Below are 25,461 nucleotides of genomic sequence, written 5' to 3'. Positions count from 1 at the left end.
CGCTCCCTGCAACAACACATAAACACACATAAACTCTCGCAAAGACACCCACCAACACACACAAACAGGCACACACAAAGCGACATACACACACACACAGGCTCCTGTCACTCTGTGGGCGAGCTTAGCGCAGGCACTGCGATCAAAGCGACAATGGCTCGAGCTCACTGCCAAATCTCCCACGTGCGTCAGTGAGCAGTAATGGCACCAACGGCACCTGTTTGGTACAATCACAAACTATTGTGCATCGGCGCTGCGAGCGGAGTCGGCACTGTGTGACATTCTGATGGGATTTAAACAAGGGGGGGGGTGAGAATGCACGTGAAGAAAAGCCATTATATAAGTGTCCGGCATGGGTGCATAAATCTATTAGTCCACTTTAACGTGAGTAGCACGTGTTTTGTGTGTGCGCGTGTCGCTCTGTGTGTGTGTGTGTGCCAGTGACGATTATCTCAACCGGTCCTGGGCCTCCCCTAGGTCGACTCAGCCTTACATGAAGTACCTGCTGCGGTGTGTAGTAAACATCGCCACGAGGGAGGCAAAGGCGGCCGTGTGTGGTGCTGGCCACCCACCCCCTCGTGTGCCGTGCCGGCCTTCATAGGTGCTCGCTAACAGCACTTACCCCAAAAGTCTGTCAAGGCTATACAGTGACAAGAGGTTGGGGGGGGGCATCTCCGTCTTCATGTATGGGGAGACAAAGGCGGCCGAGCGTGGTGATGCCCTCCCAACCCATCCCTGTCAAGGCTACACTGCGGATCTTTGTCTTTGTTGTCTGTGTGAACTCACGGCACCTTGGGTCTGTACCGTGATCTTCCAGTGATCCCCTTGACGCTTCACGTGGCCTCGGAGTGCACCTAGCCTGCCACAAGCACTGGTGATGTCTCCGCCGTTTAGTGGCGAGTGGCGGTTGTTGTCGTCTTTCTCGTTGTTGTTCACCGGAGAGACTGAAGTCAAAATGAGAATATTGATTTACACTGGAGGAATCTAATGAGCTATTACGCTCTTTTTCCACAGATGTCTGGTAGCGTGAGTGTCGGGCTCGAGTAAATAATCAGCGCTCAAAAGAGTCACGGGGGGGAGAGGACATAACGTCTGTGCATGACGCTTCGAGGTATTCACGCGGCGAGCGAGGCGTTCAAATTGTTCGCATTGTGTGGCGACAATCCTGGGGAAGTCTGGCGTTACAATGCACCCAGCCACTCGGATTTACGTAGTCTTTTTTATTATCATTGTTTTTTGTTACGGGTGGGTGGGTGAGTTGACTGGAGTGTTTTCTGGGTGCATATTGTAACTTTTTCTTCGGGGGGGGGGGGGGGGGGGATTTATTCCGTCTGGTGCGCACGTGAAATTTCACGGTTTAGTCCCCTCATTAAGTATTCACCTGCTCATCTTTCCCCCCTCTCGTCTTGCCTCTCCATACATCAGCCGCGGCACCCTCTCGCATCACCCCCCCCGCCTCAACCTGTCGTGAGATCACAGAGCAACTTGCGTGGTGACGCACGCGTGAGATCCGTCGCTTTTTATGGTAACAGAGGGTTGGTGGTGGGATCATCCACGTAAAGAATTCGTGAAATGTGAAAGTCACGAAAGCACTCTCGTCGGGCGGCTAGGGTGGCCAGCACGATGAGGGTCCTGGTACTTAGAGTCATCTGTGCGGAGTTTGTTGTGTGTTGTTCCCCTTCATATGTATGGTGGGGTTTGTCCGGGTATTCCAAATAAAGACAAAAAAAAACCTCAAAGTCGGAACCGGTCAAATCAATGAAGCAGCACAACCTCTTGAAAGAGTATTGCGACTCGGAGAAGCTTTCTCAGACAAAGTACAGCACAGTATAATGTTGAAATCCCTATGTGGTATTGCTTCGGGTTTTATGAGTTTGTATTTGGACATCTGTCAAAAAGAGCTTAATATCTCATCGGATTCCTCCCGTCTAAATAAAGATCATGATTCTGCCTGTTCTGGATCATTACTTGAATATCGAGCATTTGGCCAGCAATTTAGATGTTTATGTTTTTTATATATGCAGTATACCGTACTCTAGCCCATAAGACGATGCTTAATGTCGATGTTGATATTCATTTCTGGTCGGCATAACACGATTACACCAGCGAGAATCTGGGTGGAGATTAGTAGCTAGCTTTCATATGAGGAGGAAATATTCTCGGATTTAAGGACGTCCAAGAGCTAACCTGATATACATACAGGATAATAATCCCAAATAAAAACAACACAACAAACATGAAGTATTAAAACACAGCGACACATCACGCCTAGGAGGTATAGTGCCACATCAGCAGCAGATGCGAACTTGCCCTCTCCCATCAATATCCTCATGCATATATAATCTCAATAGGCTCTCACCTGGTTAAATAAGGACATCAATCAATCAGCATATGTGCTGATGCCTGCCATTGTATGTGTGTTGTGGTAGGAATATGCACAGTGCAAACGCGACATTGTGGATTTTTCCACTGGCTCCTTAATTGAAATTTATGGTAGTGAACAAAAAAACACCTCCAATTAGGCCGTGTATTAATATGGCTTGCCACTTAACAGGACATTGCCTATAAAATAGCTTCCCCCCCCCCCCCCATATTCACAATCCTTTAATATGACCTTGTTCATGCTTTCCTTGGTGATCTCCTCAATCTTAGCCAATTCACTATTCCCCCCCCCACCCGCTCCATCTGTTACGAACACACACACAAATATTCTCAAACTCATCTCATCAATCAGTTCAGGGGTGGTAGCTGCCTTTCCTTTGCTGCGCCTCAGGTCTCTTGTGCTTCATCATCAATGTACTGTATATACAAAGGTAAAGGCGCAGGCCTGCAGTAGCCTGTTTAAGCCACTGCTGGCAGAGGGCATCCACTGGAGGAAGCTCCAGGGAGGGAGCTCCAGGGAGGGAGCTCTAGAGAGGGGGCTCCAGGGAGGGAGCTCTAGGGAGGGAGCTCCAGAGAGGGAGCTCCAGGGAGGGAGCTCCAGGGAGGGAGCTCTAGAGAGTTCAGAGAGGGAGCTCCAGGGAGGGAGTTCTAGGGAGGGAGCTCTATGGAGGGAGCTCTAGGGAGGGAGCTCTAGGGAGGGAGCTCTAGAGAGTTCCAGAGAGGGAGCTCCAGGGAGTGAGTTCCAGGGAGGGAGGCTCCAGGGAGGGAGCTCTAGGGAGGGAGCTCCAGGGAGGGAGCTCCAGGGAGGGAGCTCTAGGGAGGGAGCTCTAGGGAGGGAGCTCCAGGGGAGGGAGCTCCAGGGAGGGAGCTCTAGAGAGGGAGCTCTAGGAGGGAGCTCCAGCGAGGGAGCCCCAGGGAGAGAGCTCCAGGGAGGGAGCTCTCGGAGGGGAGCTCCAGGGAGGGAGCTCCAGGGAGGGAGCTCTCGGGAGGGAGCTCCAGGGAGGGAGCGCCAGGGAGGGAGTTCCAGGGAGGGAGGCTCTAGAGAGCTCCAGGGAGGGGAATTACTTGCTTCACTAAAAGCACGACAGTTAAGCAGATGTGGATGTTGCACAGCAATTGAGTTCTTCTAGCCATTCGAGGACACCATTGGATTTACATCAGTCACTATATGTACAGTGTAAAATATGACACCTTTATACAGTGTAGTGTCATACACAGTCCAATTAAATCCAAGGATCATTCAGTTCTGTTGACCGATCTTGTTTTCATAGCAACGTAATTTACTCATCACTCTTTGCTTAATATTTTCATACGTCCATAAATTTCAAGACAATAGTGATATATTTACACGATAATTTATAATCTTGTTCTCGCAACGCTATACACACACCCCACATTGTACAGGGTGGCCCAAAGGTATGGGCACATAAGGTTATTATATTTATTTTGACAAATAAACTAAACAATTTTACCAGGTGAGCCCCAATGAGCTATCACATTGGATTATTTAATGTATTTTAACAAGTGTTGAAACTGACTGCCATTAACATTAATGCATGCATGATTTTTATTGCTAATTTATTTAGGACTTTTTAAAGATTACATGTGTAATCTTTAAACGTTGATCCATTATGTTTTATTGTCTCAATTTTTCAGGGATCTTGGTCGAGTTTTGTAAACGAAGGATTTGAGGTGACCCCTACAAAAAAAATATAAATTAATAATAATAGATAAAATATTAACTTAAAGAAAAACAATTCAATTGTAATGCCAGTGTTGAAAATAATGAAATGAACTTAAACCTCTTTTTTTACCAGGTGAGGCCCACTGACATATATAATTATTTGTCAAAAGCGACCTGGTCACAAATGATAGCTCAACGAAGTGGCTTATCGTGTGGAAATTTATAGCAGCCAAATACTCGAAACGCGTAATGTTGATTCTAAACGTGGACGTAAAACCCGGAGGACTCAGATAAAAACCCACTCGGCCACGGGAAGAACATGCAAACTCCAAACATACAGAGGCGTCAAGGTCGGGATCGAACCCACGTCCTCATGTATACCACGCAAGGTAATCAACATCTCGCCACCGGACCTCACCCGATGTGTCCTGACTTTTGGACCACCCTGTACTGTATCGTTCGTACGAATGTGCATGAAGTACTGGGAGATGGCCAGATGGCTCAGAGGTCAGAGCACTGAGCTGGCACAGCTGATACCATGGGTTTGAATCCAGGCAGCTGTCTGCGATTAAACCCGGTACTCAAGGGTAGATAGTTGATCATTAATCCCAGCTCTCCCACCAATGACTGCACGAAAACACATCAAATTCATTTGGTTTTGGCTAAATGGTTCCTCTGGTGATTCAAATATTCGTTTGACGATCGTGCGATAAACGTCACAGGACTGTACTCTCATGTGGTGGAGCGATTGAGGCGGGGACGCGTGTGTGTGTGTGTGTGGACCATGAAAGTGATCTCAGAAGTGGCTCTGTGATAGCTGCTTCCGCGGGGCCGTTCTCTAAACACAAAAGACTGCCACGTGCCGTGCGAAGGATCGCGCATGGATGCTTGCCTGTCGATCAATCTACGGTGTGCCCACACAGTGTGCGCCACGTGCGCCAAGACAAGAAGGCAAGGACGAGTGTTGCACCACTTGCCGAGTCATTTACTTCACGGCCCCCGCGTATTGCCTGTTGTGGCGAAGTCTAAACGGGGCAGTGGTGACACACTGGCGCGCTAGCGAGACTGGTAAACGCGCGGAGGCGGTGGAGACACGACGGGGCCGTGCTTAAGACACAGAGGGAGTGGGGGGCAGGGGTTAAGAGAGTTTTCCAAGGCCTGTTATATGCCACTCACGCCTGCAAATGTTGCGTACGGTCGATATTTTCAATGGTCATTTTGATTCAACCTTTTTTTTGTACGCAAGTAATTTCTGTGGCCGGTTATAAAATACTTACCGTGGGTTTTTTTTAATTCCTTCAACGCTCTCGGCGCGCGTGTCTCACGCTTTGAACGTCTGAGTTTAGAATTAGTGGTGGTGGTAGGATGAAAGGAGCGGTGGCGGAGTGGTTAGTGCGGCGCTGAGTTACGCACACGACTGCCTGAGTTTGATTCCCGGCCGAGGCTTGATATCAGCTACTGAGTGATATCTTGAACGGGTCCTGTGCACTGCCCTCTGTCCCCTACCTTTACTCTTTCAAAGTCGGTTTCCCACGAATTATTGCTTTATAGAGACATACCTTTAACAATCCTCTGTTGCGTGTGCGGGGTCATGGGGTTACAGTGAGGGAAAAAAGTATTTGATCCCCTGCTGATTTTGTACGTTTGCCCACTGGCAAAGAAATGATCAGTCTATAATTTTAATGGTAGGTTTATTTGAACAGTGAGAGACAGAATAACAACAACAAAATCCAGAAAAACGCATGTCAAAAATTTTATAAATTGATTTGCATTTTAATGAGGGAAATAAGTATTTGACCCCTCTGCAAAACATGACTTAGTACTTGGTGGCAAAACCCTTGTTGGCAATCACAGAGATCAGACGTTTCTTGTAGTTGGCCACCAGGTTTGCACACATCTCAGGAGGGATTTTGTCCCACTCCTCTTTGCAGATCTTCTCCAAGTCATTAAGGTTTCGAGGCTGACGATTGGCAACTCGAACCTTCAGCTCCCTCCACAGATTTTCTATGGGATTAAGGTCTGGAGACTGGCTAGGCCACTCCAGGACCTTAATGTGCTTCTTCTTGAGCCACTCCTTTGTTGCCTTGGCCGTGTGTTTTGGGTCATTGTCATGCTGGAATACCCATCCACGACCCATTTTCAATGCCCTGGCTGAGGGAAGGAGGTTATCACCCAAGATTTGACGGTACATGGCCCCGTCCATCGTCCCTTTGATGCGGTGAAGTTGTCCTGTCCCCTTAGCAGAAAAACACCCCCAAAGCATAATGTTTCTACCTCCATGTTTGACGGTGGGGATGGTGTTCTTGGGGTTATAGGCAGGTATTCCTCCTCCTCCAAACACGGCGAGTTGAGTTGATGCCAAAGAGTTCCATTTTGGTCTCATCTGACCACAACATTTTCACCTAGTTGTCCTCTGAATCATTCAGATGTTCATTGGCAAACTTCAGACGGGCATGTATATGTGCTTTCTTGAGCAGGGGGACCTTGCAGGTGCTGCAGGATTTCAGTCCTTCACGGCGTAGTGTGTTACCAATTGTTTTCTTAGTGACTATGGTCCCAGCTGCCTTGAGATCATTGACAAGATCCTCCCGTGTAGTTCTGGGCTGATTCCTCACCGTTCTCATGATCATTGCAACTCCACGAGGTGAGATCTTGCATGGAGCCCCAGGCCGAGGGAGATTGACAGTTCTTTTGTGTTTCTTCCATTTGCGAATAATCGCACCAACTGCTGTCACCTTCTCACCAAGCTGCTTGGCAATGGTATTGTAGCCCATTCCAGCCTTGTGTAGGTCTACAATCTTGTCCCTGACATCCTTGGAGAGCTCTTTGGTCTTGGCCATGGTGGAGAATTTGGAATCTGATTCATTGATTGCTTCTGTGGACAGGTGTCTTTTATACAGGTAACAAGCTGAGATTAGGAGCACTCCCTTTAAGAGTGTGCTCCTAATCTCAGCTAGTTACCTGTACAAAAGACACCTGGGAGCCAGAAATCTTTCTGATTGAGAGGGGGTCAAATACTTATTTCCCTCATTAAAATGCAAATCAATTTATAACATTTTTGACATGCGTTTTTCTGGATTTTTTGTTGTTGTTATTCTGTCTCACACTGCTCAAATAAACCTACCATTAAAATTATAGACTGATCATTTCTTTGTCAGTGGGCAAACGTACAAAATCAGCAGGGGATCAAATACTTTTTTCCCTCACTGTATGTGACCATACCTCACCACGCACGCTACGATGGTCAGAGCGGGTTGAATGGCGAGGAGCATAGTCGTAGGAGCATATAAGCACAGTACAACAATTTATGTTTTCTATACTGCTCTCTGCTGCTTATTTCTTAGCCCCAAATCAGTTTTAAAAATGTATATATAGTATAGTCCTGGCACTGCAGTATTACCTTTGAAGAAATGTATACTTATCTGGAATGTTTTTGGTGATTTAAAAAACCCCTTTATTTACATGTATCGTATTTCGAAGATTATTTTCTTTCCTTGTTTAATTTTACTTTGAGATTGTTTTGTTTTCATTTTGTCCTTCAACACGCGGACATTTCCGCATTATTATTATTTTTCCGTGTTCAGGTCTCCCGTGTAAAAACACTTTAACCTCAAATAGCTTTCGCCTGGTCATATAAATACAAATGTATTCACTTATCCTCAACCAACCCCTACCGGTGAAGTATGGTCAAATAACTCTCCCCCCCCCCAACTCCATTTTACCACCACGACCCTCAACGCATGGGAGAGGTCTTCTATTCATCCAACAGTGAATTTTCAGAAAGGACCCTACATGTATCTGTATGTATCATCATCATAAGCCATGTTCGATCCACAGCTGGATGAAAGCCTCCTCAATCTGCTGCCACCTCTCACGATCCTGCGATGTGAATTATCCAACAGCACCACAGGACATGGGGCAGATTTCACCCGCGTGTAAGTGGCATTAAATGTAAACAAAAGTTTAAGGGAAGTGCAGTCATTTTCCCGCTAATGTTTAGCACCAATAGCCCTCAATGTCCAGTGCTCACTGGCGTCTGTGTGTCTGTGTGTGTGTCTCTTTTTGTAAGGCAGCCGTAGCGGTGAGTGCGCTGCTTCGCTACGAACCCGGCGGCCCGAGTTAGATTCCCGCTCACGGCCAACACCGGTGACGATTATCTGGACCGGTCCTGGGCCTCCCCTAGGTCGACTCAGCCTCAAATGAGTACCTGGTGCGGTGTGTAGACATCGTCATTTGTGGAGACAAAGGCGGCCGGACGTGGTGCTTTTGTCACCTACACCATTAGTGTGTGTCGTGCCGGCCTTTATAGGTACAAACCCTTTCCCCAGCAGTCCGTCAACAGCTATACGGGGGATCTTTGTCTTTGTATATTTTGTGGTCAGCTGTACCCCCACCCCCCCTACCATCCCCAGCTAAATTGATAGGGGGCTTACTTTGGGAATTGGAATGGGGGTGCTGGTCTTGTTTGCGATACCAGCCGGTCAGGGGGGGGGGGGGGGGGTGATGAGTGAGGGGAGGGGGTAAGGGTGTTACGAGGGGCGGGGGGATTTGGGGGGAACGCTACTTCCCCCCCCCCCCGCTTTCACCCGCCCGCCCCACCCCCTCCCCTCCGATGACGTCAATCAAGATTGGGCGAAACCAAAGAGGAGAAAAACATGGCAACATGGGGGGGGGTTGACATTTTAATGGGAGATATAACAATAATGGAAATAATTTCAACACGGGGGAAATTAGTAAGAGGTTAAAGCACAGTATATTAATTAAAAAGGAGTGTATTAATTGGAAGATAATAATACAATTCATGTAATATAATTTAATACACCCTCGTATGAAATTGGACACGTCCAAAGTCTTATCTCCCCCGTTCCTCCCTCCGCCCGCCGATCCCATTGACGTCAGCGCGCGTCACTTGACGCATTTTAAGGAGCGAAGCGGCCCCGTCCCGCAAATAGTGCGTACGTTTACCACGAAAAGCTACGCTTTTTAAAATCGCTTCCACTCGCCGCAAGCGTATGGCCAAGCATCCCAAACCGCGTCTCAACACCCAACATTATCATCCGTCCGCTTAGAACAAACCTCGTCACAACCATTCTCGCCCACCCCCCCCCTCCCCTTCTCCGGCGCTACTTTGCGGAGGGATACATTTCCGTGGTGGTGGGGGTGGGTTGTCATGGAGACGAGCTGGGGTGGGTGGGTGGTGGCGAGAGGTGGGGGGGGGTGGAGCACGAGGCGGGGGTGCGGCGGGGTAGGAGGGGTGTATGGGGGGGGGGGTGTAGGGGGCGTGTACGGGTGGTGACGGGGGGCGTGGCCAGAGGGGAAGTGGGAGGAGCCTCTTCTCTCTCTCGGCTCCGGCTTCACCCTCGGCCATAATCCCTAAAAATAGCAGCGGCCGAGGTTTGTTACGAATTTTCATCTCGGGCCCCGCGACGGACACATTCTACTGGTTAGTAAAAATAGCAACCACGGCGGCGACGGCGGCTGCTGATCATTTTTTTGGGGCCTTTTTTTGCCCTCTTTGCGAGACGCGTGAGCTTTGCCGGAATTTTTAGACGGCGTCTGTGTTTTTCACGTGTATTTAGGTGGTGGGGGTGGGAGAAGAGGCTTTGCTTGCCGTGTGCGTTTGTTGCTGTCTCTCTGCGTGCGCGTGTGACAGCGAGTAAGGGTTGACAGTGAGAGGGTAAGGGAGGGGGGAGAGAACAGGGAGATGCAAAGAAGACCGGAGAAGAGTCGATTCGGTGAAAATTGCGGCCTGTGTCGTGTGTGTGTGTCTATATCTCTGTGTGTGTATCTATATCTGTGTGTGTGTATCTATATCTGTGTGTGTGTGTGTTTGACAGGGGTTAGGGAATCGGCAATGAGGACAGGAGAGAGGTTGTTGCTAAAACCAGTCCCCTGTTTTTTATTTGCGTCTGTATCTGTGTGTCTCTGTCCGTGTCTGACAGGGAGTCTTTCCGTAAATAACAAGGCTGTTGTCTGTGTGTGTGTCTCTGTTCGTGTCTGACATAAGGAATCTTTCCGTAAATAACAAGGCTGTTGTCTCTGTGTGTGTGTGTCTCTGTCCGTGTCTGACTTGGGGAGTCTTTCCGTAAATAACAAGGCTGTTGTCTCTGTGTGTGTGTCTCTGTCCGTGTCTGACAGGGAGTCTTTCCGTAAATAACAAGGCTGTTGTCTGTGTGTGTGTCTCTGTCCGTGTCTGACATAGGGAGTCTTTCCGTAAATGACAAGGCTGTTGTCTGTGTGTGTCTCTGTCCGTGTCTGACATAGGGAGTCTTTCCGTAAATAACAAGGCTGTTGTCTGTGTGTGTGTCTCTGTCCGTGTCTGACATAGGGAGTCTTTCCGTAAATAACAAGGCTGTTGTCTCTGTGTGTCTCTGTCCGTGTCTGACATAGGGAGTCTTTCCGTAAATAACAAGGCTGTTGTCTCTGTGTGTCTCTGTCCGTGTCTGACATAGGGAGTCTTTCCGTAAATGACAAGGCTGTTGTCTGTGTGTGTGTCTCTGTCCGTGTCTGACATAGGGAATCTTTCCGTAAATGACAAGGCTGTTGTCTCTGTGTGTCTCTATCCGTGTCTGACATAGGGAGTCTTTCCGTAAATGACAAGCTGTTGTCTGTGTGTGTGTCTCTGTCCGTGTCTGACATAGGGAATCTTTCCGTAAATAACAAGGCTGTTGTCTGTGTGTGTGTCTCTGTCCGTGTCTGACATAGGGAGTCTTTCCGTAAATAACAAGGCTGTTGTCTGTCTGTGTGTGTCTCTGTCCGTGTCTGACATAGGGAGTCTTTCCGTAAATAACAAGGCTGTTGTCTGTGTGTGTGTCTCTGTCCGTGTCTGACATAGGGAGTCTTTCCGTAAATAACAAGGCTGTTGTCTGTCTGTGTGTGTCTCTGTCCGTGTCTGACATAGGGAGTCTTTCCGTAAATGACAAGGCTGTTGTCTGTGTGTGTGTCTGACAGCGGCAGGGGCTGGTGAGAGGGTTTAGGGGAAGGCGAAGAGGAACTTGAGGATTGAGGCTGCGGAGTAAGCTCTTGGGTGCTTGTTGTGTTTAGGTTCATTGCCGGTGTGGTTGGTGTTTGTGTGGTGTGTGTGTGTTTTTGTGTGTGGTGTGTGTTTTTGTGTGTGGTGTGTTTGTGTGTGGTGTGTGGACCCCCCTAATGGAACATCTTCGCAGGTTATAAACATTTAGGCTAGCCTGCCTACAATCCATCCTGGGTTTAACCAGGCTGGATTGTGTGAGGAGCTCGCAAATCCTTGAAAGATCTGGGCACGGTCCCATCGGTGAGCTCCTCCGGCAGGCAAGGCTGCGTTGGCTGGGTCATGTAGCCCGCATGCCCAGCCACCGCATGCCGAAACAGCTTTTGTTCGGCCGGATGGAGGGGGCTAGACGGGCGCGGCACGGGCTAGAGAAGAGATGGAGTGATGTGGTACAGGAGGACGTGGAGCTGAGTGGACTTGCCGATGACTGGTACCAGCGGTGTCAAGATCGGCCTCTGTGGAGGAGGCTCGTGAAGGACGCTACTGGGCAGTTGGAGGCAGTCGCCCTCCAACAACAACGGAGGGCGGAGGAGCGACGCTCACAACAACGAGCGGAGCGCCGGGTGGCTAAAGCACAGCAGGTTGGCACAGTAGGGTGCACAGGTGGTGCATCAGCCAGTCATCTCAGTCAGTCGATCCGTGGCACCTGGGTCTGCCCCGTGGCCTCCTGCCAGCGGGCGTTCGACACTTCACGTGGCCTCAAGGTGCACATGGCCTGGCACAAGTGTCGTGGTGACGTCACCTCCACTTAGTGGCGAATGGCGGTTGTTGTTGTTGGTGTGTGTGTTTGTGTGTGTGTGGTTTTGGTGTGGTGTTTGTGTGGGTGTGGTGTGGGTGTGGTGTGTGTGAGTGTGGTGGATGTGGTGTTTGTGTTGTTTATTTGGGTGTGGTGTGTGTGGTGCGAGTGTGGTGTTTGTGTGGTGTGTGGGTGTGGTGTTTGTGAGTGTGGTGTGTGGGTGTGGTGTTTGTGAGTGTGGTGTGTGGGTGTGGTGTTTGTGAGTGTGGTGTGTGGGTGTGGTGTTTGTGTGTGATGTGTGTGGGTGTGGTGTTTGTGTGTGATGTGTGTGTGTGGTGTTTGTGAGTGTGGTGTTTGTGTGGTATTTGGTGTGTGAGTGGTGTGAGTGTGTTGTGTGTTGTGTGGTGTGAGTGTGGTGTGTGTTGTGTTTGTGTGGTGTGAGTGTGGTGTGAGTGTGGTGTTTGTGTGTGGTGTGAGTGGGGTGTGTGTGTGGGGTTTGTGTGGTGTGTGTGTGGGGTCTGTCTTTGTGGGTGTGGTGTTTGTGTGGTGTTTGTGTGGTGTTTGTGTGGTGTGTGTGTGGTGTGAGTGTGGTGTGTGTGTTTTTGTGTGAGTGTGGTGTGAGTGTGATGTGAGTGTGGTGTGAGTGGTGGTGAGTGTGGTGTGTGTGTGGTGTGAGTGTGGTGTTTGTGTGGTGTGAGTGTGGTGTGAGTGTGGTGTGAGTGTGAAGGTGTTTGTGTGATGTCAGTGTGGTGTGAGTGTAGTGTTTGTGTGGTGAGTGTGTGGTGAGTGTGTGGTGTGAGTGTGGTGTTTGTGTGGTGAAGGTGTTTGTGTGGTGAGTGTGTGGTGTGAGTGTGGTGAAGGTGTTTGTGTGGTGAGTGTGTGGTGAGTGTGTGGTGTTTGTGTGGTGTGAGTGTGGTGTGAGTGTGTGGTATTTGTGTGGTGAATGCGTTTGTGACAGCTATGGGGGAGCGGTCGTGTGGCGATGAGCGGCGCTGCGCTATTCCCGCTCGCGGCCAACGCTTAGGTTGACTCAGCCTCAAATGAGTACCTGGTGCGCAGTGTAAACATCGTCATTGGGGAGACAAAGGCGGTCGGGCGTGGTGCTGGCCACCCTCCCCCATCGCGTACCTTGTCGGCATTCACAGGGTGCTCGCTAACAGCACTCGCCCCATCAGTTCCATTAAATGCTATCGAGGGGGGGGGGGATTTTTGTGTCTTTGATAGCTGTTGGGGGGGGGGGTACTTGAAGAGGGCTGTAGAATAGATACGGAGAGAGAGGAGAAAGTGTGGATAAAAGCAGGCTTCTATGTGCGTGGTGAGCCACCATAATAGTGGCCTTGTTGCTTGTGTGGGGTTGTTTGGTGTGTCTATGTCGAGAGACAGTGTTGGTCTATGTCGAGAGACAGTGTTGGTGTGTCTATGTCGAGAGACAGCGTTGGTGTGTATATGTCGAGAGACATTGTTGGTGTATGTCGAGAGACAGGGTTGGTGTGTCTATGTCGAGAGACAGAGTTGGTGTGTGTGTCGAGAGACAATATTGGTGTGTGTATGTCGAGAGACAGTGTTGGTGTGTGTATGTCGAGAGACCGTGTTGGTGTGTGTATGTCGAGAGACAATGTTGGTGTGTGTATGTCGAGAGACAATGTTGGTGTGTGTATGTCGAGAGACCGTGTTGGTGTGTGTATGTCGAGAGACAGTGTTGGTGTGTCTATGTCGAGAGACAGCGTTGGTGTGTCTATGTCGAGAGACAGTGTTGGTGTGTCTATGTCGAGAGACAGTGTTGGTGTGTCTATGTCGAGAGACAATGTTGGTGTGTGTATGTCGAGAGACAGTGTTGGTGTGTCTATGTCGAGAGAGTGTTGGTGTATGTCGAGAGACAGTGTTGGTGTGTCTATGTCGAGAGACAGTGTTGGTCTATGTCGAGAGAGAGTGTTGGTGTGTGTGTCGAGAGACAGTGTTGGTGTGTGTATGTCGAGAGACAGTGTTGGTGTGTGTATGTCGAGAGACAGTGTTGGTGTGTCTATGTCGAGAGACAGTGTTGGTGTGTCTATGTCGAGAGACAATGTTGGTGTGTGTATGTCGAGAGACAGTGTTGGTGTGTCTATGTCGAGAGAGTGTTGGTGTATGTCGAGAGACAGTGTTGGTGTGTCTATGTCGAGAGACAGTGTTGGTCTATGTCGAGAGAGAGTGTTGGTGTGTGTGTCGAGAGACAGTGTTGGTGTGTGTATGTCGAGAGACAGTGTTGGTGTGTGTATGTCGAGAGACAGTGTTGGTGTGTGTATGTCGAGAGACAGTGTTGGTGTGTGTATGTCGAGAGACAGTGTTGGTGTGTGTATGTCGAGAGACAGTGTTGGTGTGTGTATGTTGAGAGACAATGTTGGTGTGTGTATGTCGAGAGACAGTGTTGGTGTGTCTATGTCGAGAGACAGAGTTGGTGTGTGTGTCGAGAGACAGTGTTGGTGTGTGTATGTCGAGAGACAGGGTTGGTGTGTGACAGAGAGGGGGGCAAGATGCTGTAATCGAGAGGGGAGAGAAGGCCTCGTGTTTTAAAACAAAAACACAAGCCTCTCTGTGTGTTTGTGGTGTGTGTTGTGTTATCCTATTAGCTTACTCGCCAGCGTTGTTGATGTGTGTGGTTGGTGTATGACAGGCGTGCTCTAATAGAGAGAGACACGGAGGGGGCCTGTGGTTTAAAAAATAACAAGCCTCCGTTTTGCCTGTTTGTGGTGTGCGTGAGTTGCTGTGCGTTAACCTCCTCTTAGCTTTCTTGCAAGTGTGGCTTGGTGGTGGTGTGTATCTTGCCAGCGGCGGGCTGTAATAGACGGGCAGAGGCACAAGAGAAGAGGCTTCAGGTTGGAAAAAAAACAAACATCGGTCTATGTGTGTGTGGGTGTGCGTGTGTGAGAGAGAGAGAGGGAGAGAGAGAGAGTCCGTAACATTGAGTTTCACCTTCAACCCTGCTGCACATGAAGAAGGGAAACGACTACTAGCCTCGCAATATAGCACGGCCATAAGCACTGTGCTACTACTCCTGCTGTTGTCGTCGTTGTTGTTGCTGCTGCAGTAGTAGTCAGCAGCTATACTTGGTGTGTGTTCTCATAATAACGATCATCATCATCACCATCGCTTCTACTAACCCATCGTTGTGTTCATGTTGCATCATTGCGATTGAACGATTGCGCGTGCGCGCAAGGAGAAGGGAGGTGGCCCGATCTGTTGATGTTGATCATTTGCATGTGGTCATTGTTGCGTTGTATTTACTGAAAGTGTGGTGGTAGTCGGAGTAATGAATGCGTTATCGCTTAGTAGGAGTCCGAGTCTGTCGGTGAATTTAGAAATAAGCTCCCAAGGTTCATGGCATCTGCAGTCGATGTTGGAGAGTGACCACCACGGACACATGATAAGGAGGGCTCGCTAACAACAACAACGCCAAACTAATCACGCCTTCTCTCATCTCTCTCTGTTTTTTTTTTAAATAGATACATTTACTTTCTGCTGATTATGGTGTGGGTGATGTGCGAGCAACATTTTAACGGTCGCAAATAATAATTGATGAAGTGCTGTAATGGAGAAAAGTGCACTTGACCATGCGTCGAAGAAACAAGTCTTTGGATAGTGGATTTGTTGGCGGGTTATTTTTTTGTTGTTTGGAATAAATATTTGTACAAAACATATTTTGGTGACTTTTTTTAACCGGGAGATTGGCGTCTGGAAGTCCACCGCAGTCGTCGCAATCAAGCGACCAAGAAAATTTTGCAAGGTGAGGGTGCAACATTACGAGCTCCCAATGTCGATGCAGTAAGTTGCGTCTTGCACGAACTACGAATAGAGTTGCGTGACCCTAAAGCAGCAGCTGCTTCTATGTGACTTCGTATTTTAGGGAAGTGATATTTGTTTCTTCTTGTTGCAAAACAAACAAAAAAAACCCCGCGTGATTATTCTGCCGTTATTATTTGGATCATTGTGTCTGGTGTCTATGTACTGCGCAGTATTTGTCAGCCTCAGCGAAGTATGGTCAAGTAAACCCCACGGTGTTATCGGAAGCCTCATCATCCAGCAGTGGACTGAGCCGACACGTTTGATTTACGCAACGAGCATGACTTTTTAAGCACGTGTTAGAATCTCACGCGTCCCATTAATGTGTACACACACACGTTAGGGCCGCTTTTAAACATCCACTGCTGGACGAGGGCCACCCATGCGTAGTTGCTGATTGTGGCGTGTTCATTGACCATACTTCACCGCGCTGGTCAACGCGGGTTGGTGAAGTTACGGTACGTAGATGAGAATTTCTTGCGTGTGGTGTGTGTTGTGCATCACGTATGCGTACTTTTGCAAGGTTTGTGTAATAGTATACACGTGAGAGATATAAAACAGGATTTGCATAAGCGAATAGCTTGTTGGGAATTAAATGCCGTAATGTCCTTGCACGTACGATGTTATGTAATTCCCTATATTGTACGTAGCAAAGGCGGTCATAAAGTCTTGAGAATGGCACGCATGATAGTACAATATAGAATTACATGTACCATTAATGATGACATGTTGTGGAGTCAAAAACTGACCTTCAAACTACGCATCAAACAGCTGGACCTATTGAGGTCACTTGACACGTTTTGACATTCACTTCTAAAGATAGGCACTTTGCATATTGGCGTGTACATTACAGTGCCATTGGTGTACTTGGCAATCTGTAAAAGGTACGAACGTACGGGAGCTTATTGCCTTAGATTTAGTCACCACAGTCATCACTGAATGAGCAAAAAGTTAATCCATACTCGAGGAGAGAAAGATGAAATTACCTTCATGTGTTGAACAGGGTATAATGAGCACAATAGCAATTATGGATACATGAATCATGCATTAAAGTTGATTTGCCTAATCTCAAACTTGCCTAGGGCCGTGACAATTTCATTTTGTGGACGTTGGGTCAGTGTTTCGTAAATTCCACATTCCTATGACCGGGGCTATATACTTTTTCCCACCTTGACTTAATTTGACTTGAACGAATTTGACAAGTAGGTATACTTGCATGTGTATGTGAATATACAGGTCTGTATATATATCTGGTGGGCCTTGAACTTTCCTCCTCACCAACTCGCACTGACCAGCGTGGTGAAGTATGGACAAACAATCCCCATGACCGAAACGGGGGCTGAGAGTTGCCAAATAGTTGCACATTACCCCGTGTTACATACCTATAATTAATTGTAAGTTGATATGTCATTACATTGCACCGTTTTTGTTTATATTGACAACAATACGAATCTTTAATTGTACATTTAAGACAATCTGCCACATTCGTCTTTAGCCATTGCCTTTTACAAAAAAAACGTTTCAATCAGTGGCTCCTTTTTAGAGTATGCACATATACAGCCAAGCTACCCAAGATAAGGGATTTCCTCACTCTGCCTGAGTCACGGGGTTATGTATGGGCTGGCCGGGGGGGGGGGGTATTTGACCATACTTCACCCACGTGCGACGTTTGTGAACGTGCGCAGCCGAAGAAGAAGCAGGGCATCCTGCCGTACGCTGCGTTGCAAAAATTGCGAGTGCCGAACTGCATCGACGTATTAGACTGTTATTTTCAATTCGGTACAGTTGTATACAGGCAACTTGAGGTCGCTGGATTCATTTAGCCAGGGTCTGACGTATTTTACCGTTGCTTTTCTGCGGCTAATGTTTAACTTGAGCATTCTTGCTATTGGCGAAGGAAATGCGTTGTTTACAGAGTGTCCAAAGTCTGGGAAGGGGCACATCTGAGCCAGCGAGTGGGCTTGCTCTTTGGGCTAGGGCCAGTTGTGTTTATAACGCGTGCACAGTATTACATTGTTTATCATTCGCACGGAGAAGCCTTCATCCAGCAGTGGATTGGCAAACGCTGTAAATTATTCTGTTCAACGTACTCTATTCGGCATAAACAATACCATCCGTATTTTCTCCATTGTACCACGAACACAACATAACCTTTCGGTTGCAGCAAAGGCTGTCTTTGTTTATAATTTATTATCATATTGTTTTTATTATTATTGTTCTCGACGTATTGAAAATAAACATTGTGTACTTATTCTGCATAAACAACGTCACCCATATGTTATGTTTTCCTCTATCGCATCACAAATACACAGTGACATTGCAGGACTAATTCTGTATAGGTACTGAACTACTGAAGTCCATTGAGAGAAAAGGTAATATGGCATATGAGATTATGTATATGTAGGTATGTATATTCTTGGTTCTTTCGGTAAAGTCACATAGAAGGGAAACAATAAAATATTGTTTTATTTTATATTTTTATTATTGTTATTGTTTCCCTTCTACGTGACTTTACCGAAAGAACCAAGAATATGAATCCCTGCAGTCACGAAAGCTTTAAATCAAAATTCATGTAGGTATGCTTAAGAAGTTCAACGTACAAAGAGGGTCGCAGCTAGAGACAGAAGCAGGATGAAGTCTGCAAGGGGAGTAAAGTGAGAAAAGGGTAAGATGAAGGAAACCGGATCGGTTTTTGGGGCAATGCGAGTGGTGAGAGACACTTGAAGATCACGAAAGGTGGAGAGCACATCTGTTTACGGGCATCGACTCAGTTGCGATGATTTACACTGGGATAGATAAGCACCATGTGCTGGATATTACACGCGAGTTTCTGTAGTATTTGTATCGCCATTTATGGTTGCTTTTGTCGATCCACTGCTGGGAACAAAACCATCTCCCAAGTCGTGTTGGTTGTTGGGTTGTCGTTTGGCCATACTTCATCATGCTGGTCAGTGAAGGTTAAAGGCAAGGGAGGGGATGCGGGCATGACTGGTTCATATATCACTGATGTTAGTCGTGGCCTGGAATCAAACTCAGGACACAAGGTTCATATTACCCGAGTATTTGTTTACAAGGTTCAAATTGGACATGTATACTAGCATGACATACTGCATATAATATACATGTATCCATTATTGTTTTTTTTATCGTATTCTGGATAAACTATGTCCTCTGTATTCAAACGACAAAACATATATGTTTTACATTTTATTCATTGTAATTATATACTCGCGAATACTGTTATTATAATACGGAACAGATTATACGCAAGCACTTGGAAATGATGATTATAGTGACAATGCAGCTGCTGATAATGATGCTGTTGCGACTTCTGTTGCTGCCTACTCCAGTCGCTGATGACGATGTCGTTGATGATGCTATTAGTGATGATACAGATGATGATGACTGGGATATTTGTAAGGATGATTAGGCCGAGTTGACCCTAATCCAGGGGTCGGCAACCAAAATAACAAGAAGCGAGATTTTTTTCTCCTAATTCTGTAAACAAACACCAAAAAAACCTTAAATTCAAGAGCCACGATTCACGTGGTGAATACGAGACGGGGGTGGTCCTTAATAAATAACGTCATGAAGCAGTCCTTGAATAGCCGCATGTGGCTACGCAGCCGCAGTTTGCCAACCCCTGCCCTAACCCAATGTACTATTGCCACCAGAAACCACTTGTGGGAGTGGAGGTGTGGCCAGTATTGGACCTCTTTTAAATATAAGCAGGGCCACTGGCAGAAATCTAACCCAGGCCGTGTGTCGTGCCGCATGCGCACAGACGTCGGAGTGGAACACAAAGCGTCTAACTACATCCAGGAATCGGCTTAGAGGACAGATGTGGGGGGGGGGGGGTGACGAGATGATATCACTCCTGCTTTCTGTTAAAACTTAAAACCCCTGGCAATGGGGCAGGCAGTCAGCAGTCACTCGGTCTACTTTTAACATCCCTTTGTAGCCACTGCCAATCAAAGTTCTCTTTCCATTGTCGGTGGTGACACAGCGAGTTACGTACACAGGTATCGAGAGAGGTGTTGTGTTTGGGCAAGGTTGTGTTCAGAGTAAACTGACCCTTGAGGTATCAGCCAATGCATATGTGCGTGTGCGCGTTTATGTGTTTGTTCGTTAAATGTGCACATCTTATCTTATTTTAATTTATTTCGCGCCTTGACCAACGCGCTCGTCCCCATAATGGTGACAGTACAGTGGTTAGTGCACTGCACTACGAACCGGCCACAGCTAACATAATTGTCGAATGATATCGGAACCTGTCCGGGGCGTCCCCTAGGTCGACTCAGCCTCAAACGATTACCTGGTGTGTAAATATCAGCATTGGGGAGATAAAAGCGGTTGAACGTGGTGCTGGCCACCCACCCTCGCCCTGGTGTGCCATGCTGACCTTCTTATGTGCTCGCTAACAGCATGGGGGATCTTTGCTTTTTCATTTCAGCAATGATCGGTATTTCATGAGGGAACGTTTCTCTGTTGTCTTTAAGTTTAACCAGTAAACAGATGTTTAGGTGTGTGTGAGGGCGAGTGATTTCTACGTTTGGGCTGTGTATAATGTACTGCAACTGATGCGATATTTCACCTGGCTCCTGCACATTGGACGATTTTAGTCACTCCTTAATCTAGCAGTTGTTAGATGTCTGATGATGATGATGAATGTACCATATATATGCAAACCATCTTAGCGCAGGACACTCCTGAAATAGTCTCGAGACTAGGCAAAGCCTCCATTATATTATTGACAATTGTTGGCATTAAATAAGTGAGCGTGTCCAGTGCAAGTGTACGGATGTGGTTCGCGTGCTGCGCTGCGAACAGGCAACCTGTCTTGGATTGCCGGATCACGGTTAACATCGGTGGTGAATGGAAACTGAACAGGTTCTTAGCCCACCCTTTAATCATCAACCCGCACTGATAAGCGAAGTATGGACAAACAACCCCCACGGAGCGATGGGGCAGGGGGGGGAGGAGGCTTTCACGCAGCAGTGGATTTATAAAGGGTCTGTGTACTATTTTATCATTCGTGCAACTAGCAGCCTGCACGTCCTTTGGACGTCTCCGTCCGTGTCCCTTCCTTGTTCCCGGCAGCCAGCAAAACACGTGTATTCATATAGTATGACAATTGACGGGCATCTGATACACGATGCCATCATTTCTGCCCCCATATCACCAGATTGTAATCTGCTAGCACAAATATAGTTATTTGATAACGCTAACTAGACAGGTTTGGCGCTGTTTTTATCGAGACTAAAATGCACGTTTTCTGGTTGGCTTTAAAACGCTCGCGGAAAATGGTGTACGTTGCGTTACGGAGGTGCGAGATGGACGGAAATTGTATGATGATGAATGGTGGTGGTGGTGGCTCATTGCACGTTACATCAGTGACTGCCGTTCCATGGCTTTAACCTCGGCGACCGCAATGTCATTCGGACATTAAAAAGGCGTGCACAGCTGTTAGGCTGGCGCAAGCCCGGCCGTTGCATGCGATGGGGCCTCTAAGTAAGTCTGTGCGTTTTGCGGTTTTGTAATTTATTTTTTAAGGTTTCGGTGTGACGCAAAATCCAAGCCCTTCCTAATGGCATCTGGCTTAGTCACATGTTCTGTTGGAAATTCCGCCGTCAAACCCTTTGACGAACAGCACAATACTATCTTGGTACAGCAGTCATTCCAATACGCGGCAGAAGCAACCTCTCACTTTAGGGGGCGGGCGGCGGGGGGGGGGTGTTTAAACCCAGATCTTCTCTTGACAAAAAATTGTCGCCTCGAAGTGAAGTCTGTGTGTGTGTGGTGCAGTTTTTTTTTTAACAATGCCCACCAATTTTTTAAGTGGACCCATACACACAGAGGTTAGTCAGCCCACCCACCCCCACCCCATTATAGAATTTCAGGCTCAGTTAAGGAAAGTGTTGTTAGTGAGCACCTATTTAGGTCAGCAGGGCATCTGTTAAGGTCAGCACTACGCTTGCCATCACACGACGCTCTCATTTTAGGCCGAGTTGACCTAGGTTAGTAATTTCTTAAAAAGAGTTTAATGTGCATGTGTAGCCGATTAACACGGGTTGGCTCTACGCACGGTGCGAAAGAAGTTCAACATACATACGGGTGGCCGAGATAATTGTAAAAAAATATCGTAGTGTATTGCCCTGAATGCATTACTGTACTGTGCATACCACTTGCCTTACGTGCGCACAGAAGCGCGCACAGGAGCTCGCATACTTGAGAGCAAACACACGCGCCCACACACTGACACGCACACCACACACAGGGCTCTCGTATGTGAACAAAGAGCAACCAAGTGGATTCGCACGCTTTTTCTCGCACCCAGGGCCAACATGTGTGAAGGCACACACATGCTCGCACGTTGCTCGCCACCCGTCAACGAAAGACAAAACCCCCCCCCCCCGCCGTATAGCCTTACAAGCCATCGGGGTCAAGTGCTGTTAGCGAACACCTATTAAGGCCGGCATGACGCACGGAGGTGGCTGATGCGGCCAATGTCACGCTTAAGCTGACTTTGTCCTCCCAGTTCCGATGTTTACACACGCTGCACCGGTTTCTCAAATTAGGTTAATGTGACCTAGGGGAAGCCCAGGACACGTTCTGACACCGCGTTTCCTTTTCCCGCTGATGTTCGCTACGGTCGGGAATCAAACGCAGGTCACTGGGTTCACACAGCGGAATGCGCCAAGACACTCCGCCACTTCTCCGCCCACACGAGAATACATAAACAATGCGCACGTTCGCACACACGCAACCCGCATGTGTGACAACTCACCGGCTCACACGGTCACATGTGTCACAGCAAACAAGCTAACACACGCACATGCTCGCACACGCACAAAGAGGCAAAGGAACTCTGTGTAACCTGAACATACTGTTGCGGCACGTGCTGTTAGCGAGTACTTACGAATGCCTGGAACGGCACACGAGAGGGGTGGTTGGCCAGCACTACGCCCGGCCGCCTTTGTCTCCCCAGTGGTGGTGTTTTACACACCGCACGAGGTAATCATTTGAGGCCGAGTCGACCTAGGGGAGTCGCAGCACCGGTTCAGATAATTATCAATGATGTTGTGCCGTGAGCGGATATCGAAGTCGGATCGCCGGGTTTGTTGCGCAGCGTGTTGACCACTACACTACCGCTCCCCACGGCAGGCAGACATCCACACACACGCAGACATCCACACACACGCAGACATTCACGCCTCGGCCCGTATGACGCCAGCACCACACTCGGTGGCCAGCAGGCAGTGTGCTGATGGAAAGTCATTTCCAGAGGAATTAGTGATGGTGACGGGGTGTCTAGCTACGGGGGTGGGGGGGTCACATCACAAGCCCGCTGCCCGCAATGGCACTAGCGTGGCCTGCGGGACCCACGCGTCCTACGCACGGAGGAGAGGGAGGAGGGACCTCGGAGAAATATCGGAGCGAGCAGCCCGCGTCACACCTGTGGCCATCGCTGACCTTTCGGGCTGTGGGCCATAATTGAACAATCGCAGCGAACAGAAGTGCCCGCCTCGCTGGGAGGCGTTGACGGACAGGGGATGTGACATTGGTTCATTTTGCTTGAGCAGCTTCCCTTTTTGCCATTACGGTTCTTTTACGTAACAATTGCGGTGTACATTTTTTTGGTATGCTTTTTTTTGCACGTTCGTAAGTACGTATGTCTGACCGTCGGTGGCGGCTCTGGTTCCGGAGATCGACGGTCAATGTTTTGTCAGAGCTACCTCTCGGCAAAATCTCCCGTGATGCTTTATGTGTACAGTACATACATGGTGTTGCGTAGTAGTAATAATAATTTCCTTCGTCAAGTCTTGTCCTTAGTGGGGTTTAATTCACATAGCGGAAAAAAAAATCCTAATTGTGCCATTTTCTGTAATGTGGATGTGGTTTGCAAGCGTCTTTTGTGAGTTTTTTTTTGCGTTTAAAATGATTAATGTAGGCAGCCAAGTGGTCAATTATTTCTTCAACCAATACCTGTTGTTAAATCATTGCCAGTTTTTAACTACCATTTGCATGGGAGATGATGAATGTAAACAAGCTTTCGTCTGTTATTTTATGGGCACTCTTGGTTCTTTCCGCACAAAGATATCGAATAGGAATTGTCAAAACATCTCCAAGTGGTATCGTTTACAAAATAATAATCTTGGGGCTTCCTGAGACATTCATCCGGTACATGCAAAGTAATATTGTATTCCCGTAATGAATTGCATTTAAACGTGCAACAAGTTAAGCCGTGTCTGGCAGTTTAATTTGGTAATCTTGTGTTTTTACCATGTTCTGCAACAAGCAGAACTTCCCTATAATAATTTAATGTGTAAACAAAATTCGTGAAAGTACACTTTACATCGGTACGGTTGTTCCAGTACAATATAAAAGTAATAATATCAATGCTTTTTGTTTATCCGTAAAAGCCTTGCCGAGTCACAAGCGTTTGGCGTTTTATAATCAACATATACCATGGAATATTCTGTTTGAGTTGAACTCCCGGCCACGACTAACATCAAGTGGACGAGGGACATCTGAACCGCTTCGAGCACCCCCCCTCCCATCCAACCCCCCATACGTCACCCCTCTACACTGACCAGCGTGGTGAAGTTATGATCAGATAACCCTGACACGGTGTGGTCGAAGCCTCCATCCAATGGTGTATTTATTTACAAAGTGCTGAATAGTCTCTTCTTCCGAGTATTTATTTACATCTTTTTAACGTCCGTATTCTAAAAAAAAAATGTTTTAGCAGCGGAGGCTTTGCGCATGAGATCAGAAACCCACGTGTCCTTCAGCAGAGCGGGGTGGATCATGGCATCCTCAAAACCGGCCTGGCCGCCGGATCGTTCACGCCGCCAAACGAAAGGGAAGCGTGCTTTTCAGTACAGTATTGGTGGGGCTGTTTGGCTGTTTGTTTCCATTCCAGTCTCTTCCTTGAAATGGTTCGAGCCAGCACGGCTGGCCGTCCCAGATAGCCCGTGGCGGTTGTTGGCTCGCTCACCAACCAAGCCAGTTTTCACAGAGCCCGGGGGGGGGGGGGGGGGGGCGACAGGTTCGATTCCTGAGAGACGGACAGACAACTGTCCGTCTGCCGCTACTGCTGCTGCAACGGGAATCCCCACCAAATACAGCACTTTCCAAAATGTCCAACATTGGATAAGTTGCATGACCACGTGGCATACACGCGCGCCCTGACCCATTAACCGCCCACACCCATTGCAGTATTTCCGCACGGTGAAAATGTTTTAGTTATTTCTAGATGTTCCCACGCACGCCATATATTCTTAATAATCGTGCACGTTTATAAAGCGCGGTAGAGAATCCGTCCCACGTTTTCAAGCAGCTCGCGCTTTATGTTTTGTCCAGCAACCTATTTGCGTGTTTTCTACTGATAATCACGTATATCTGTGTGTACCTCAGTTCCCCAGCGAAGCGGATACGCGACATTGCCACTGCTACATGCGGTCGGGTGGACTTTATAGTCTTGGTTGACAGCGTCCCCCCCGCCCCGCCGGCTGGTGTTAGCCATTGTATGCAAGCATTGTAGCAAGTCTCAGCAATTACAACCAACAACTATCAACAACAAACTCAACTCAACTGTACGATAATTTGCGTGCAATTACTCACTCGCGTGTGTTCCCGCAACTGACCCAGGTCTGCCTTTGCAAAGGAGATAATGTATCCCGACGGACTGGCGAGCCGACCTGGTTGATTAGAAATGTTAAATTAATTGGATTGAATGCCTGAACAGGAAGTTTCAAGGCACTGCATTAAAAAAAAGTGCCCGCTGTGTTTGATGTGCGCCTCCGTGCA

At 47.9% G+C, this 25,461-nt stretch overlaps 1 protein-coding gene across 10 annotated transcripts in view; it reads left to right on the top strand.

The window, feature by feature from the left end:
* The window catches only part of MEF2C (myocyte enhancer factor 2C), a 119,855-nt gene that overhangs the window by 11,390 nt on the left and 83,004 nt on the right, over positions 1-25,461 (top strand). For 6 of the 10 annotated variants that reach the window (XM_076067133.1, XM_076067130.1, XM_076067127.1 and 3 more), the window contains exon 1: positions 9,367-9,509. The exons of 1 other annotated variant lie outside the window; for it this stretch is intronic. The gene's annotated coding sequence lies outside the window, so the exon portion shown is untranslated. Of the gene's footprint in view, positions 1-9,366; positions 9,510-14,872; positions 15,593-25,461 lie in introns of those variants that run through there. 3 more of the 10 variants (XM_076067141.1, XM_076067136.1, XM_076067118.1) reach the window with 3 other exon arrangements.

Source organism: Petromyzon marinus, chromosome 1 (genome assembly GCF_048934315.1).
Source record: "Petromyzon marinus isolate PM22_M1 ecotype Great Lakes invasive population chromosome 1, UKy_Petmar_22M1.pri1.0, whole genome shotgun sequence".
NCBI lineage: Eukaryota > Metazoa > Chordata > Hyperoartia > Petromyzontiformes > Petromyzontidae > Petromyzon > Petromyzon marinus.
The sequence above is the reverse complement of the archived record's forward strand: the minus strand, read 5'-3'. Positions and strand labels throughout refer to the sequence as shown.